General features: G+C 43.2%; 1 pseudogene; it reads right to left on the bottom strand.

Moving 5' to 3' along the window:
* Positions 1-2,835: 2,835 nt before the first annotated feature.
* On the bottom strand, positions 2,836-4,672 carry LOC113124694 (uncharacterized; annotated as a pseudogene).
* Between the last annotated feature and the right edge of the window lie 908 nt (positions 4,673-5,580).

Raw genomic sequence — 5,580 nt, 5'->3', positions numbered from 1 at the left:
TTAATCACAGTTATTATACCTTAGTAAAGTATAATGAATATTCAAAGTAAAGCTAAGATTGTAATCTAAGATCATGCGAGTCTCCTGCAGCATGTTGTCCTTTCAAAATAAAAGACTTTTTATAACCTTATTTCAAAATAAATGCCAACAAACACTAATATAAGCTTAAAATGGACTTTGCCTATTGGCATACAAATTTAAAAACTAACTTTTTAACTTTTTAAAAAAAACTTTTAAAAACTTTAAAACTATGAGACAAAATAAATGTACAAAATACATAAAAAAACACAAGCTATAGATTTGACCCTTTTGATGTAAACAAATTTAAAATAAAATTGCAATATACACTGAAATGTACAGTTTAATAATCAGTCTACTTATCAAGCAATGAAGAACACAAAAGAAACATAAAAACGAATAAAAATGGTACTCGCAAAACAAACTGTAATGAAAGGTTGGACCCATTGGAATTCAAACAAATAAATAACCTGTATCAAATTATCAATAAAATAAAATGCAGAGTTCAATTGCCAGTGTGTTTTTATCAAACACATAAGATTGCATCAAAAAACAAAAACAAATTAAATAAAAGAAACATAAAACTTAATTTATACGGCACTTGCAAAACTCTTTCATAAATATTGATATTTTTTAACGTCTAGACATCTTTGTTCACTGTTTTGATCGCTGCTATTTATGCTCTTTGCCAAAGTGCACAAAATACTGTGTTAATCAAAAGTGTGTCAGCAGCTGTGTAAAACATATATACTAAATAGTGAACTTTAACATTTTTGTTAAGATGTGGGAATGATTGAAGAGTAACCCTGTAACCTATTTAACATGTTTCACTAGGGACAAACTTGTTTTCTGTGTATATCATAATGTCCTTTACTGGACACTGATGACTAAAGCATTACACTTTTAATGGATATGTTACAATACACATCATGGTTAGCCTTTAGTGATGGGAAAATCGAAGCTTTATGAAGCACTGAACGACTTTGAGACAACTGCCCTGAAAACGACACACTGCTTCGAAGCATTTGATACAGTCAGAAGAGTGACATCTGCTGGCTGGCTTTGAACTACATCTGAGCGGATGTCCTGACAGAGCCTCATTGCTTCAGGCTCTAATGGATCTCACATTCTATCTTTCTCTGAGGCTTTAATAAAAGTTATTTTGTCAAAGGTGTGTCATTGTGTTTGTTTTTGCATAATGCAATATTTAAAGACTCAGTTTGTACAACAGGCAGCCTTGATGAGGCAAATATGTGTAATAGTAAAATTGTATTGGTAGTATAACTCAAAGTATAACTTTGGTTTTTATATTAAAAATGGGGTATTTCAGAGACTTTGGCATTTGTGTGGGTTCAAAGATTTTTGTTTAGAAAAATAATTATTTCTACAGTTTTATTCTAATTTAATGATGTAATTTAATAGATTTAATCTGCTCGTTTTGTGGCTCACTACCTCTCCAGCTTTGGAAAAGACCTGCTCGCATGGCACTGATGTAGTTGGCATGTGAGCGCAGGTGTCACAGCATTGAGGATGTGTTGCTGTTGTATGTCATCTCCTGAGCACAAATCAGGCACTTGACCTTTTTGGGGCTAATCAGATCAAAGTACTCCCAGGCATATGGGTGCTCTTTTTGGCACTGGTTCTTCCACCACGTCCCTTCCTCACTGCCTCACTCACGGACTCACTCAGTCACCTTTCACACGCAGAATCTCACACAACTTTCAATCCCTCAACTCACTCTCTGACTTACCTATCTATTACTAAACCTACTCTGTTTCTATGTCATTCTGGTGTGTGAATAGGTGTGTGGTGTGTGTGTCTTACTCAGTGTTTGTAACTAAACTAAATATACCTAAACCTAAATGTAAACTAACACTCTCCCTGACTACAATTCAAATGGCAATAATAATGTCTCTAGCAATTTCCTCCTCTCAAAAAACCCACGGTTTGAGTAGTGACACAGACCTTTTAAAGCCTTGACATACCGAAAAGCTCAGCTCCTTCAAAATTCCCGCGAAGCAGCTCGACACGTCATGTGACGTAACAAGGCCTAGCTCGATTTTGGGCATGTTGAAGCAGGGATCAAAACACTGCTCAGTGACACTTCTGGTTCAAAAGCTCGATACTGTGTCGAGCAGACGGGCTTGAGCGTCCCATCACTATTAGCCTTAGGCTAACGTCCCGATTTGTCCAGGGCTCCAAGCTTCAGTTGTCCTGGACTGACAGTCATCATAGCACTAGCATGGTTCTAATATACACTTATGTGCAACTTAGACACATCAGCAGTGATGTATACTGGGGTCACTGGGTGTTTCGGGTCTCACAACATGAGACACCCTCGCCCAGGCGACCCAGCTGGGATTGATCAGGCCCCAGCTTGTGTCTAAGTAGCTTGTGTGGTCCACGGTTCTCCCCACTTGATCCACAGCCATCTTGACGCCTTTTCTGCCGCGTCAGTGATGTTTTTGATGGCTCTTCTGTTGTGCAGTTCCTTCATGCCCAGCATCTTGAGTGCCCTGATGAGAGACTGGCCGACAAATCCTCTGCATCCAACCTCAATGGAGTTGCATTGGGTCCTCCATCCCCTGCTTTGACATTCACCTGCCTCCTCCATCCCCTTCTTCCCAGGGAACAGTCAGCTTCAGCAGGACCACTTGCCTTGTTGTTTCTGACACCAGGACCATGTCTGGCCTGAGAGAGGTTACTGCGATGTTCTCTGGGAATTTGAACTGCCTAGGTCGACCTTCAGCTGCCAGTCCTGAGCTGTTGTGACTTCTCCCCAGCACTAACAAAGGCGATGGACTGCCTTGTGGGTTGTTAGTATTTACTGGTGGAGATCCCCTCCGCAAAGACCCGCAGCACTTGGTCATAGTGCCAGTGGTGACCGTGACTCGGCCTGGTCGACTGCCACATGAGCCTTCCACTTCCTGCTGGTTCTTACTTCTATGCCAGCCGAGAAGACCTTGATGTAACTAAACTAACTGGAGTCCCTATGCAGCAGCACCTCTCTTGCTCGGGTAACCATAAACTCCTCCGTCAGACTACTGACATCATAGACCAGCAGTGGCCAGAGAAGTCGTGGCAAAATGCCATGTTGGTAGATCCAGGCTTTAAACTTGCCTGGTAGCCCTGACTTATCCACTGCTGTCAGCCAGGTTCCCAACTCCTCCATTGTTGCCTGGATTGCTGCAGTGTCCTTCAAGGTGCAGTCATAGATCTTACCCAAGCTCTTAACTGCTTTCTCTCCCACAGATGGAATCGGGATGCCTCCTAGTGAGAAACAAAACTGGTCTGTCACCTTCCCCTTCTTCACAACCAGGGACCTGGACTTGGCTGGCTTGAAGTTCATCCGGGCCCAGTTAATGAGATGCTCCAGGCCTTGCAGGATCCATCTACAGCCCGGGACTGATGTTGTAGTCACTGTCAGATCATCCATAAATGCTCTGATAGGGAGCTGCCGCATACCTGAGTTGGGGAGTGGGCCTCTACACTCCACCTCTGCTGACTTCACCAGCATATTCATGACCAAGGTGAACAATATCACAGAAATAGTACATCCAGTGATAATGCCCTTCTCAAGCCAATGGAAAGTGGATGTTGCTGTTCCAGAAGTGACTCTCAAACTGAAGCAGCTATAATAGTCCAGTATGAGGTCTTTGATATTGCCTGGAACATGGTACCGGTCAAGCGAGGTTTCCACCAATTTGTGTGGAATGGACCCGTAGGCATTGGCGAGATCCAGCCAAATAGCCAAAAGCCAGGTCTCCTTTGCCTTCACGTGCCTCCCGGATCAGCTGGGTGATGACTCCTGTATGCTCGATACATCCTGGAACCTTTGGAACTCCCCCCTTCTGCATGGAGGTGTTGCTGTAGGTGTTCCTCAGGAGGAACGATACTAAAAAATATCTTGCCCACACTGAGGAGTGAGATGTCCACACTGAGGAGTGAGGTGGGTTCTGGTGGTCTGGTGGAGTTATCAAGGTCCTACATGGCCCAAGATATTCCTCTCTTGCACTGTCATTCTAAGTGGCACTGAGGTACTTATTAACCTTAACTTCGGTGCCAGCAAGGTGGCCACTTCTTTTCGCCCGAGGATCTTCTTGGTAAAACTAAAGGGATTTGAGATGAAGGCGGCATGTTTCCTGGATCTCTCCCCACCCCTCCTCCTATGCCACTCGGCTCAACGGAGAGTGTTGAGTTTTTCCCACAGGATGTACTGGAGCTCTGCCAGCCCAGCCTTCTCCTCCTCCCTTGCCTGCTTAAACTGCCACCCTAGCAATCTAAGCTCTTGCCAAAGCTGGCTGATCTTCACCTCCCATCTATTTGGCTCCCCTAGACCTCTGGTTGGATGTTGTTCCTTTATGCCAAACCGTTCAGCACCAATACTGATAATCATTGCAGACATCGACCGCAACTTCTGATCTGCATCTCCTCTTGCAGTAACTTCAAGGACTTGGTCCAGGTCTTCATCGAACTGGAGCCACTTTCTTTCCTTGTTGGCAGCAGGCCACATGACCCGGCGGTGTTCTGACTGCCTGACATAGGGTGGAGCTTGTGGAGCATGGAGGGTCTTGGCACTGTGGGGTGACCCCCCCCCGAGTACCCCTGGGGGTATAATCCAATAGGGTTTTCCGTAGCTTGTTTGTGGGAACATTTGTCTCCCAGTCAAACCATTAGGTGTGGCTCATCTGAGCTACAGTGGTGTTGTGGGTATTGTGAAGAAGCTCTGAATAGCCTGAGCTTTGATTTCACAGAATGAAACACTAAAGGTACATACACAGCATGACTGCTGACCATATCCTTGGGTTTAGATTAGCCCAAAGCTAAGTACACAAATGTGAAAACCTTTCACATACCTACCAGCTGATACCCCACTGTAATGACTATTTTAAAAATCTGTCCTCTCCTCTGGGTTAATTCATTTACCTGCATATGTAAACTAAGAATTATCAACAACTAAATGACTAAATGTTTTTCATATTTTTAAACCGATTAAAGAGGAAAGAAAAGCATGACATCAAAATGAATGAAATGGTGCAATGAAAATAATGAAAAATGAAAGAAATGTCATAGAATACAAAATAAGCATACTGTTCGATAATGGGACTTTTAAATTGGTTTCCTGTTCTTCATTTTGTCCAATAGTAATCTGTCTGCTTTGTGACCTTTGACATTTCAGGTTGCTGTAGAACCACTGCCTCCAGTTAATATTATTGGATCTTGCAGTTGTTGTTGCTGCCGAGTCTGGCTTGGGTTTTCTCCTTCCACAGTCTGAACACATGCCCCTGTGATAAAGACTGCTGATCTGTGCACGGTGGACCCTATCGCTCACACACTGCATGCTGGGATTGGCTCCAGGCTCCCTGCCACCCTAGAAGGATAAGCAGTTGATAATGGATTGATGTAGGGCTGTTGTATGACAGGATTAAAATAAACAATAAACAAAAATTATTACCGTCTGAATTTATTTAGGTGGAAAATTGATCTTGCAGAAAGAAGACACTGTCACACTGAAGCTGATACTGATGACTGATGTGCACGAGTTTCCCTGCAGCACCATGT

This window comes from Mastacembelus armatus, chromosome 12, assembly GCF_900324485.2.
Source record: "Mastacembelus armatus chromosome 12, fMasArm1.2, whole genome shotgun sequence".
Taxonomy (NCBI): Eukaryota; Metazoa; Chordata; class Actinopteri; order Synbranchiformes; family Mastacembelidae; genus Mastacembelus; species Mastacembelus armatus.
This window is presented reverse-complemented; position numbering and strand designations above follow the sequence as displayed.